We start from the raw sequence: 13,795 nt of genomic DNA on the forward strand, positions 1-13,795 counted from the left end.
GTGAGTAGTATTCATTGTGTTTCTATTCACTTAGAATTGATTCTGAATAGTTATGCACATGTATATAACAGAAAATGCACAGAATTGTAAGTAATGCATTCAGCTGAATAGAGAGTGCTGTTGAATTTTCCTCAAAAGTGCTGTGTGCGAATTTGATGTAAACCTTTTAAATTTACTTTCATATGAGTTAGAGTAATCTGCAACCATTTGTATGTGTATGCTACTGAAGTTGTTGAAGTTACTCTGAGCAATATCTTGGATTACACAATAGAACTTCAGTGTTTCAAAGCAATACAAAGCAAAAGGCAGGTCCAATGTAAATGCAATGTAGTAGGCTCTTGAATTCAACTTTACTTTATGTATTCCCTTGCTGTGAGTAGTATTCATTGTGTTTCTATTCACTTAGAATTGACTCTGAATAGTTATGCACATGTATATAACAGAAAAAGCACAGAATTGTAAGTAATGCATTCAGATGAAAAGAGTGTACTATTGAATTTTCCTCAAAAATGCTATGTGCTAACTTGATGTAAACCTTTTTAATGTACTTTCCATATGATTTAGTGTAGTCTGCAACCAGTTCTATGTGTCTGCTTCTGAATTTGGTGAAGTTACTCTAAGGAATTCATCATTTGCTCATAATGGTACTTCAGTGTTTCAAAGCAACACAAAGCTAAAGGCAGCTCAACTGTAAATGCAATATAGTAGTTTCTTGAATTCAACTTGGCTTTATGCATTCCATTGTTGTGAGTAGTATTCATTGTTCTTCTATTCACTTACAATTCACTCTGAATAGTTATGCACATGTACATAACAGAAAATGCACAGATAGTAAGTAATGCTTTCAGCTGAGAAGAGTGTACTATTGAATTTTTCGCAGAAGTACTATGTGCTAACTTGATGTAAACCTTTTTAATTTACTTTCCGTATGATGTAGAGTACTCTACAACCATTTTTATGTGTGTGTTACCGAATTTGGTGACGTTTCTCTGAGCAATATCATGGATTACACAATAGTGTTTCAGTGTTTCAAAGCAACACAAAGGTAAAGGCATTTCTAATGTTAATGCCATGTATCAGGTTCCTGAATGAAGCTTTACTTTCTGTATTTCATGTTTCTGTGTTGTATTCATTTTGTTTCTTTTCACCTTCTCTTCACCCTGTATAGTTATGTACATGGCATAACACAAAATACACAGAATAGTAAGTCACGCATTCAGCCGAAACGAGTGTACTATTGAGTTTTCCTCAAAATTATTATGTGCTAACTTCATGTAAGCATTTGTATTTAACTTTCCATATGATTTAGAGTAGTCTGCAACCAGCTTTCTGTGTGTGCTACTGAATTTGGTGAAGTTACTCTGAGCAATATCACCAGTTGCTCGCAATGGTTCTTCAGTGTTTCAAAGCAATACAAAGCTAAAGGCAGGTCAAATGTAAATGCAATGTGGTAGGATCTTGATTTACCTATTGGGCGGGGGAGTGGAATATTAGATCTCCTATTAGGACACGAGTTGGGTTAGGTGACGGAAGTGTGTACAGGGGAACATTTTGGTTCCAGCGATCATCACATGATTAGTTTCAACTTCATCATGGATAAAGTTAGATCTGGTCCTCGGGTTGAAGTTCTAAACTGGAAAAAGGCCAAATTTGAAGAAGTGAGTATGGATCTAAAAAGCGTAGATTGGGCAGGTTGTTCTCTGGGAAGGATCTGACTGATAAGTGGGAGGCCTTCAAAGGAGCAACAGGGAGGAAATAAGATGCTTGATGAATATCAATAGTGTAAGAAAAGACAAGCAAGAAATTAGGAGGGCTAAAAGAAGACATGAGGTTGCTTTGGAAATCACGGTGATGGATAACTCTAAGAGATCCTACAGGTATGTTAAGAGCAAAAGAATAGTAATGGATAAAATAGGTCCTCTTGAAGATCAGAGTGGGCGGCTATGTATGGGATCAAAAGAAATGCGAAAGATATTAAATGAGTTTTTTGCATCTGTATTTACTAAGGAGCTGGAATGGAGTCTATGGAAACAAGGCAAACAAGTAGGGTGGTCATAGAACTTCTACAGATTAAAGAGGAGGAGGTGTTTTCTGTCTTGAGGCAAATCAGAGTAGATAAATCCCCAGGACCTGACAGGGTATTGAGGGAGACTACTGTTGAAATTTTAGGGGCCCTGACAGAAATATTTAAAATGTATATATCCACGGGTCAGGTGCCGGAGGACTGGAGGATGGCTCACGTAGTTCCATTGTTTAAAAAAACACTCAAAAAGTAAACCGGGAAATTATAGGCCGTTAAGTTTGACATCGGTAGTAGGTAAATTATTGGAAGGAATACTAAGAGATAGGATCTACAAGTATTTGGACAGACTAGGACTTATTAGAAACAGTCAGCATGGCTTTGTGCGTGGTAGGTTATATTTAACCAATCTATTAGAATTTTTCGAGGAAGTTACCTGGAAAGTGGATGAAGGGAAGGCAGTGGATGTTGTATACATGGACTTCAGTAAGTCCTTTGACGAGGTCCCGCAAGAGAGGTTAGTTACGAAGATTCAATCGCTTGGTATACATAGAGAGGTAGTAAATTGGCTCAATGGAAGAAGCCAGAGAGTGGTAGTGGAGGATTGCTACTCTGAGTGGAGGCCTGTGATTAGTAGTGCGCCACAGGGATCAGTGCTGGCTCCATTGTTATTTGTCATCTATATCAATGATGTGGGATGATAATATTGTAAATTGGATCAGCAAATTTACTGACGATACAAAGATTGGAGTTGTAGTGGACAATGAGCAAGTTTTTCAAAGCTTGCAGAGGGATTTGGATCAGTTGGAGGAATGGGCTCAAAAGTAGCAGATGGAGCTTAATGCGGAAAAGTGTGAGGTATTGCACCTCAGAAGGTCAAACCAAGGTAGAACATACAAGGTAAATGGTAGGACACCGAGGAGTGCAGTAGAACAGAGGGATCTGAGAGGACAGATACGTAATTCCCTAAAAGTAGATAAGGTTGTAAAGAAAACTTTTGGTACATCGGCCTTTATAAATCGAAGTATTGAGTATGAGTCGGAATGTAATGGTGAGGTTATATAAGACATTGGTGAGACCGAATTTGGAGTATTGTGTGCTGTTTTGGTCACCTAATTACAGAAAGGATATTAATAAGGTTGAAAGAGTGCAGAGAAGGTTTACAAGGATGTTGGTGGGACTTTAGAAACTGAGTTACAGGGAAACATTGAATAGGTTAGTTCTTTATTCCCTGGAGCGTAGGAGAATGAGGGGTGATTTGATAGAGGTGTATAATATTATGATGGGCATAGATAGAGTGAATGTAAGCAGTCTTTTTCCACTGAGGCCAGGGAAGAAAAAATACAGAGGTCATGGGTGAAGGGGGAAAAGTTTAAAGGGATCAATAGGGGGGAGCTTCTTCACGCAGAGAGTGGTGGGAGTGTGGAATGAGCTGCCAGATGAAGTGGTGAATGTGGGCTCACTTTTGATATTTAAGAAAAACTCCGACAGGTATATGGATGAGTGGGGCTTGGAAGGATATGACCCGGGTGCAGGTCAGTGGCACTGGGCAGAAAATGGTTTGGCACAAACAAGAAGGGCCAAAAGGACTGTTTCTGTGCTGTAATGTCTGTATTCCTGTCATCATAACTCATTGTTTTCTGTTTTTGAGCCAATTCTGCACACATTTGGACACCTGTACCATGATTCCCTACCTCCTGTCATTTGATTATTAACCACTTCTGGGGTAACTTTCAAAAGCCTTCTGAAAATCCAAGTAAATTATATAAATTGCTCTATTCTTATTATAAATATTAGTTAAATAAAAATAATTTGCAATTAATATAATTGCAGAATATTAATAAAACATGATTTTCTTCCCCTTTCAGATCCATGCTGGATGCTGCTAACATGCCTAATCTTGTCAACTTATTTTCCACTTATTGATTATTAGTGTTTCCATTATCTTACCTGTCACGCATGTTAAGTTTATATGTCTTCAGTTAGCACTGTCAGTGCGGCCACATTTCTTATATACCGGGACAACGTCAGCCCATTTCCAGTCCTTAGAGATTTTACCAGTCTTCACTGCATTGTCAAAAATACATGTTTTCAGTATTCTTTAAGTATCATTGGATATCTGCTGTCTGCTCTTGAAGATGTATTAATTTTCAGAATTTTTAGCTGAAGCAGGAACTCATCTTTTAAGATCTCAAAACCACCTTAAGCAATCTTATTTTTCTCCGCACTTACTAGCATATTGCTACCATCTTTGCCATTGAATACCTTGACAAAATATGAGGTAAGAGAATCAGCTATGTCCTCCTCTGCATAACCTGACTCCCCACTCTGATTGCTAATACGCTTACCTTCCTCTTTGCCTTTCTTTTACAAATGAAGTCTTGAAAAAATATCTCTTGGGTGTCAATTCTAGCATTATCAGAAATATCCTTCTCAACCTGCGTTTTGGCAATCCAAATTTCGCTCTTGACTATAGCTCTCATATTTCCATACTTCCTACTGATAACATCATTGTTTTCTTTTTTTCTGTATTCCTTATATAGCTGGCTTTTATTTAATAATTTGCATGTATATCTTCATTCATATATGTAGTTAATCTATTCATTTTGTTGCTTCAGCCGACCTTCGTTTCCTGAACAGAACTGCACGTATTGCCTCTTTAAATCCACAACTTCGTTTCACAACTAACTCAATGTAAGCCATTTCCTTCAAGTTTATCTTATCTTTGCCTCATCTGTGCAACGTTTAACTTTCTGAAATTCAATTTAATGGTTTTGGATTTAGAGATGTAGTCCATCAAAATACTTCTAAACTAACAATGTCATGATCACTTGTTTCAAAAGACTCAACAACTTCCGTACAGAACATTCTATCCTGAATGTTATAGAACTTCAGATCTTAGACAGACCTGTCCTCTTGTTGGTCTCATAGCGCACTGGGTCCCATTATTCATTATCCAGCCGCCTATGACATTCAGTACTTTTCAAAATTTCAAATATCACTCGGTTTATTCTTTTTTTAAATCTCAAACGTGACCTTCCTCTGTTCCAAGAAAAAAAAAACAAAGTCACAAAAGACGAATGCGATTAGAATATTCATAAATATTGGGCTTCCAACCGGGCACGAATATCGATTATAACCGACGTTTTGATGAGAAACTAAGCAATCTTCATCAGGGATGATTGCAGATGGCATCGCGATGTTGATTATGATCAATGCCGGTACCCGAAGTTTATTCATCATATACGCCGGGAATGCATTATACTGGTTTTCATCCATTCATATCTTACCGGAAATTGTATGTCAATATTTCTTCCACATGATCAGAGGGAGATGAGAATGAGAGTGTATTCTTAGAGATTGTGTATATAATTATCTGGACAGACAGGGTCTTATTAGGAATAGTCACCATGGATTTCTGCACAGAAGGTCATGTTTGACAAATCTAATTGAATTTTCTTGAATATGTTATGAGGAAAGTTGACGAAAGTAAAGCAGTGGATGTTGTCTATATGGACCTCAGTAAGGCCTTTGACAAGGCTCCGCGTGAAAGATTAGTTAGGAAGGTTCAATCGTTAGGTATTAATATTGAAGCATTAAAATGGATTCAACAGTGGCTGGATAGGAGATGCCAGAGAGTAGTGCTGGTTAACTGCTTGTCAGGTTGGAGGCCAGTGACTAGTGGTGTGCCTCAGGGATCTACACTGGGTCCAATGTTGTTTGTCATTTACATTAATGATCTGGATCATGGGTGGTAAATTGTTAAGTATGCAGATGATACTAAGGTAGGTGGCGTTGTGGATAATGAAGTAGGTTTTCAAAGTTTGCAGAGAAATTTAGGCCAGTTAGAAGAGTGGGCTGAACGATGGCAGATGGAGTTTAATGCTGATAAGCGTGAGGTGCTACAATTTGTTAGGAATAATCTAAACACATGGTAAATGGTAGGGCATTGAAGAATGCGGTAGAACAGTAATCTAGGAATAATGGTGCATAGTTCCCTGAAGGTGGAATCTCATGTGGATAGGGTGGTGAAGAAAGCTTTTGGTATGCTGGCCTTTATAAATCAGAGATTGAGTATAGGAGTTGGGATGTAATCTTAAAATTCTACAAGGCATTGGTAAGGCCAAATTTGGAGTATTGTGTACAGTTCTGGTCACCGAATTATAGGAAAGATGTCAACAAAATAGAGAGAGTAGAGAGCAGATTTACTGGAATGTTACCTGGGATTCAGCACTTAAGTTACAGGGAGAGTTCGTACAAGTTAGGTCTTTATTCTTTGTAACGTAGAAGGTTGAGGAGGGACTTGATAGAGGTATTTAAAATTATGAGTGGGATATGACATGTATAGGCTTTTTCCATTGAGAGTAGGGGAGATTCAAACAAGAGGACATAAGTTGAGTGTTGGGGGCAAAAGTTTAAGGATGACACGAGGGGGAATTTCTTTACTTAGAATTTCTTTACTTAGTTTCTTACTTAATTTCTTACTTAATTTCTTTACTTAGGAATTTCTTTACTAGCTGTGTGGAACGAGCCTCCAGTGGAAGTGGTGGAGGCAGGTTTGGTATTGCAAATTAAAGTAAAATTGGATAGGTATATGGACAGGAAAGGAATGGAATGGAGGGTTATCGGCTGAGTGCGAATCAGTGGGACTAGCTGAGAGTAAGCGCTCGGCATGGACTAGAAGGGCCGAGATGGCCTGTTTCCGTGCTGTAATGGTTATATGGTTATATGGTCGTGATGGAAATGATTGGATGAGCACGGTTCAGATGCAGAAAACACGAGAAAATCCGAAGATGCTTGAAAACCAAAGTAACGCAATCAACTCAGCTGAATTCCTCCATGATTATGTGTGTGATATTGCTGATGTAATTGCCTTTAATGAGCATCTCAAATCTGCCAAAGTTCAAACAAAATTGAAAAGAAATATATCAATCTGCATCCGAACGGTTTGACCGGTGAAGTAATTTTGAAAATTGTGTGCACATGAAATTGTGAGAACAATGGATTCGGGGTGGCTGGAAGTGAACGAGGGAAAGGCAAGCGTGTGATAAAACGTTAGATGAGAGACAGGGACAGAGAAATCGATAAGCAGATTGACGAATAGTTAAATCGAAAAGTTAAATCTGTCTGTCTCTGACAGATAGTCAGAGACAGATGTATATATTTACATATTTTGGTATTCTTCCTGTATCTTCTAGTACCCGGTATGGTGTGAGAGTCTGGGGTTCATTTTAAGCGTAAGCATTTCAGCATTTTAAACTTATTAGTTTCTGACACCACGTGTGAATGTTGGATTCTATCCGTACCTGTCAATCTCTAGTACACTCAGAGAGTGTAGGGTTCGTTCTGTATCTGACAGTCTCTGGTACAGTGTGAGAGTGGGTGCTATCTTTTTACCTGTTAAATCACTGTGTAAAGAATTGCTTCCTGACGTTAGCCTAAAATGTCCATTTAACCAACTTTGACCAGCCGCTCCGAGTTCTTGTTGATGGGTTAATTTTGAAGTAGCACGTTGCATCTACCCTTGGTGGTATTGAACAGTTCTATCGTGTCTCCTCTCATTCTACGTCAACTTATTCTAAAAAGATTTAATTCTTTCAATTTTCCTGCATAGCTCATTCCCTGCAGCCCTTCAATGAGTTTCGACACCGCTATGCGAAATGTCGCCACGTAATATGTTGTACACAGTACAAGGTCAGAACTCACAAGGGCATTGTACAGCTTAAGGAGAACGTCTGAACAGGTGAACACTTTTGAACGTATTAGATAACCCAACATTCTATCAGTCTTCCTAATTTCTTTAGCACATTGCCAAGATGTCGATAGTGGTGTCTGCCAGCATGCCCATATCCTTCTCATACAATTCAGTTTTATACACAAGATGCCCATTGTATATTTATATCTAATATTTCTAGTGTCTATATGTAATATCTTATATTTTCTTTCATTAATCTGATCTGCCATTTATCTCTCAAAGTTAAGATTTTATTTAGATCTAACTGTATTGATTCTGCTATCTGAATGTTATCAGCCTGCCTCCCTAATATTGGCTAACCAGCAAAATAAACTAGTTTATTTGTTCTGTGTTATTTGTTTATTTGATCCGAGTCATTTATGTAAATTGATAAAAAAAAACAGCAGCAGCCCCAAAACAGATTCTTATGGAACTCCACTTTCAACATGTTCATGTGTAAAAATGGTCTTCTCACCATAACTCATTGTTTTCTGTTGCTGAGCCAATCCTCTAGACATTCGCATACCCTGTATCCTTGCCTTCTGTAATTTGATTATTAACCTCTTGTGGAGTACCCTGACAAAAACCTTCTGAACATCCAACTAATTGATATCAACCTCACTATTGGTATCAGAAATTTTATTTGCCTCTTCATAGAACTACAACGTATTAGTAAAACGCGATTTAAATGATATCACCCTCTGTATTGGTATCGTAAATTTTAGTTGCCTCTTCACAGAACAGCAACGTATTAGTAAAACGTGATTTACCCTTTCTGAACCAATGCAGATCTTCCACAAACATACCTGTTGCTATCAGATGATTTTCCAACTGGATGTTCATTCGGGTCTATCTTATCTTACTTCTGATACACATTAAGCTTACTGGTCAATAGCTACTAGGGCCAATGCGGTCATCCTTCTTATATATTTTCCCTGTATATACAGGGAAAATGTCAGCTCATTTCAAGTCCTTAAGGATTTGATCAATCTAAAACTTGTTAGGCACGCCAGGCAGGGAAGACTGTTGAGGTAAGCCACCGAGGAAACTGTCAGGGATTCAGATAGGGAGGGGAAGAGAACAGTAAAGGGTAAAGACAAAGACGGCCTGGCTTACCCCACAGGGCCAAGGACAGGAAGGGAGCTCAGTCGGGGGTGGCTCCGACTGTCGGGGCGGCCAGCAACCTTGGCTGACTCCGGAAACGGCTGAATCCATGCTTCGATGTTTGGCTGCTCTAGCCTTCGACCGGCGGGTTGCTCCAAGGAGATGCTGACGAGACCAACCAGCACCTACACTCGAACCCAAGGCCATTTATATCCCCAGCTACAAGATGAGAATCATGTGCCTATGAGAAATTCCAACTGAAGGCAGGGACAGCCGGAAGACTCGGAGTCCGGTGTCGCACGGATAGACTCGTCTGTGTCCCCACTCCCCCCCCCCCCCCCACAGCTGAAGTGATCCAACCTGAATATTCTGAATATCCTGAATATTCATGTCCTTATCTGATAGACTCTTTGTAATGAGAATTGTTTTAACAGTCATTCAGCCCAAGGTACTTACATATGCATTTGCAAACAAAGGAATTGCTGCACACGTGTTAAAGCAAAACACTTTATGAGAACTCCTCCGACTTCATTGCCGAAAGACAAACAAATTTCTATAGTAGCCGCAGTACAGTAATCAAAATAATACTGATCATCCACTGAACAAGCCCATTTCTGCAACGTTGGAGGGAGTCACACTTCTGACAATGTCACAAAGCCTGTTCTCTTCTCTCTCTCTCTCTCTCTCTCTCTCTCTCTCTCTCTCTCTCTCTCTCTCTCTCTCTCTCTCTCTCTCTGTCTTTCTCTATACCACTATGTGTCTTTCTCTATTTCGGTCTTTATGTGTCTGTCTCTCACTGTCTCTCTCGCGCTCTCTCTTTTCCCCCTTTCTTGCAACTTACTCTCTTGCTCTCTCTCTCTCTCTCTCTCTCTCTGTCTGCCACATTCAGTCCCTCTGCCTATTATTCTCTCTCTCATGCTGTGTTTTGTCTTTCCCTCTCAAAATTCTGTTCCATGTCAGAGCTCCAGCTGTGATCTATTCTTTGACAACTTTTTTTTCCACATTCCAGCAAAGAATATGCTCATTTTTGTATCCTTCAAAACCGCTTACACTGGTATATTTACATTTTGGAGGGACCAGCTGCACCCACCCGAACTTTGATGACTGTGTTGCCTTTATGGCAGTTATTTAGTTTATAATATTTTCGCTTAGTAATTCATTTGTTAGTATTTTCTAGTTAGAATTAGAAGTGCTTAAAGTATATTCATTGCCTGTAAAACATATCGGCATGCGATGACGTCACACCCGGTTTCTCCGCGTCTTGTGGGAAAATACCGGTTTGAGATCGACGCGAGGGCGGGGGCTCGCACGAGGCAGACCCGAGCAGAGGTTGTATGCAAGCATTAGAAATCACAGTGAGAGCAACGCTGTAAGTTAATAGATAATTGATATGTTGAATTAAAATGTTAACGCCGATCCTGTTAAAAGTAACGACGGTCGATAATGTTTATGTTTTCGTTAGTTAAAGAGTTGAGGATAGTTTGCATTGAAGTGTATTTAAAGCAGTCAATGGCGTAGGTAAATTCTGCCTGTAAGCTGCACTTTAATGTAATGTATTTATAGTTACTTTCAGAAGTATTTACAATGTAAATGTGATATCAAGAAGGGAACAAATACTGTATCAATCTTGTATTGTTTTATCAACAGTTTTCACCATATGTTAATGTGAAGAGTGAACAGTAAATGGTTAATCTTACTGCGACCTTGTTCTCATTGACTACGGTTTATCTCGGCGTTTAATTCGGCGTTTCAGTTACACCCGAGCGAGAACGCTACATTGACATTGAGCACTGTCAAACACGTTTTTCACCACCTCAATGGCTGCACTTGACTCCCTGAAAACATTGCGGTAGACTGGTTGTCTTGTAGTTTCTCAAAACAATCCCAATCCAAGCTAACATCATTTAGTCTTACAAACTTACGTTTTATTTCAGCACAAACCAAGGATCAATCACAGCTAACTCTTTCCTTACTGCATCACCATTGCAGGGAGATGCAAGCACTCAACATTCCCTGTGTGTAAAATAAAACTGCCTCTGGCACCAGTCCCTCTATAATTCCCTGCAGCTACCTGAAAGGTATGTCCTCTCATGTTAGCCATTGCCAGCCTCGTGAAAAGAAGCAGAGTTTCTACACTTTCAATCCTTTATTTTTCTCTTGTATACATCTATAAAATCTCCTCTCATTGTACTTGCTGTAAAGAGAGAAGCCCAAGCTTGATCAACTTTTCCTCATATGCTCTCATATGAGGTTTCCAGACCTGAACTCAATGATCAAATCAGTTTAATAGCATTGTAACAGTACCCCACAGCTCTTGAACTCAGGCCCCTGATAATGAAAAACAACAATTCAGAAACCTTCTTACCATAATCTTGGCAATTGTACCCTGTTATCCAGTTTGATTTTTCATTGTTTATCACCTAATACTTTTCCAGGTGGAACACCATCTGCCACTTCTCAGCCCTGCTCAGCAACGTGCTGATGTCCCATTGTAATCTTAAGACCAGAAGACATAGGAGCAGAATCAGGCCATTCAGCCCATCGTGTTAGCTCTGCCATTTCAGCATAGCTCATCTGGGAACTTACTCAAGCCCATACATCTGTCTTCTGACCAAACCCTTTGATGTCCTTACCGATCGTTAATTTTGACCTTAAATATACCAATGATTTGGCCTCCACCCCAGACTGTCAAAGAGCATTCAACAGACTCACTACTCTCTGGCTAAAATAATTCCTCCTTAGCACTGTTCTAAAAGGTCACCCCCACCATATTTGTGAAGCTGTGCCTTTTAATTCCGAATCCCATCCTCTACACATCCACCCTATCTATTCCTTTCAACATTCGGTTGGTTTCAATTAGATCAACCATATTCTTTTCAATTCCAGTCAGTATAGGCCCAAAGCTGCCAAGTGCTCCACATAGTTGAACACCTCTATTCCCGGAATCATCCTCATGAACTACCTCTGGTCTGTCTCCAATGACAACACATCCTTCCTGAAATATGGGCCCGAAACATTTCACAATCTTCCAAGTGAAGCCTGACTAGTGTCATATGAAGGTGCAGACTTATCTCTTTGCTTTTATATCCTATTCCTCTTGAAACAAATGACAACATTGCATTTACCTTCTTTACCACAAACTCGGCTTATAAAATAATCGACTGCATGTCTTGCAAGAGGACTCTTATGTCTTTCTGCATGGCTAATGTTTCAACCTTGTTCCCATTTAGATAATATTCCGGACTATTGTTCCTTTTACCAAAATTCATTATCATACATTTCCCAACACTGTATTCCATCTGCCACATTTTTGCCTATCGTTACAACTTCTCTAAGTCCTGCTGCAAATACATTCCTTCCTCTACCTACCGCTTCACCCATCTTCATATTATCCTCAAACTTTGCCACAATCCTTTCAATTCCATTATCTAAATCATTAATAATCAATGTGAAAAAGTAGTGGTTCCAATACAGACCCCTGAGGAATACCACTAGTCACTGGCAGCCAGGGAGGAAGTGCCCCTTTAATTCTCACTTGCTGCCTCCTACCTGTCAGCTATCCGCTGTCCATGCCAGTATCTTTTCTGTAACGTTTCTTGGGTTTTAACTTGTAAAGCAACCTAATGTGTGGCACCTTATCAAACGCCTTCTGAAAATTCAAGGAAATGACATCCACTGCTTCTCCATTGTCTACTCTGCTTGTTATTTTCTCAAAGAATTCTAACAGATTTTTCAAGAAAGTTTTCCCTTCATAGAAATCATGCTGACTGTGACTTTTATCATTAGTCTCCAGTACCTCTAAACCTCGCCCTTTATAAGACTCCAACACTTTCCTAACCATTTAGGTTAGGCTAACTGGCCTCTCCTTTCCTTTCTTTTGACATTCCCCCTTCTTAACGACTGAAGTGACATTTGCAATCTTCCAGTCCTCTGGGAACATGCCAGAATCAAACGATTCTTGAAAGGTCATGACCATGAGTTGGTTGAGCACACTTTCCTTTTCATTTGCAACAACACTCACTCCTGATCCCTGACACTCACAGAATTCTGGAAAGTAACTAGTATCTTCTACAGTGAAGGCAGATACAAAGTACTCAATGCGCTTACCTGCTATTTTTTTGCCTCAACTGCTAACTCAGGAACATCATTTGCCAATGGTTCAATATGAACTCTCAACGATATTTTACATTTATTAAAAAAACTTTTGGTATCTTGCTATATTGGTATGCCTGTCAATTTGAGAACCACTTCCTCTGTGCAACCTATTTATTCAACACCTTGTGAATTATTCCCAGAAACTTCAGCCATCTCTGCTCTGCTGTAATCCCTGCCAGTATCCTCCTACAATCCACCTGGGCAAGGTCCTCTTCCATGCTTCTGTAAATCCAGTTATAAGGATATATCTGAGTTATGGTTCACCTGCTTAAATTATAGTGTGAATTCAATCATATTATGATCACAGGTTCTTAGAGGTTCCTTTATATAAAGCTCCCTTATGAGACCAGGACTGTTATATAATACTCAATCTAAAGATAACATTTTCCCGAGTTGGCTCAAGCACAAGCTGCTCCAAAAAGCCAACTTGTAGGCTTTCAACAAATTAATTCTCTTGCGATTCAACATCAACCTGATTTTCCGAATCACCTTGCATGTTGAAGTTCCCCAGTACAATGGTGTCATTATCCTTATTATCAGAATCAGAATCAGGGTTATTATCACCGGCATGTGATGAGAACATTCTTAACTTAGTAGAAGCAGTTCAATGCAATACATAATTTGGAAGAAGAAGAATAAACAATAATAATAAATAAGAAAAACAATTACATTGTAGATATATTGAATAGATTAAAACCTTGAAAAAACAAAAAAGCTATGTATTAAAAAAGAGAGGTAGTGTGTAAAAGTTCAATATCCATTTAGGAATCGCATGGCAGAGG

Source organism: Hypanus sabinus, chromosome 6, assembly GCF_030144855.1.
Source record: "Hypanus sabinus isolate sHypSab1 chromosome 6, sHypSab1.hap1, whole genome shotgun sequence".
Lineage (NCBI taxonomy): Eukaryota > Metazoa > Chordata > Chondrichthyes > Myliobatiformes > Dasyatidae > Hypanus > Hypanus sabinus.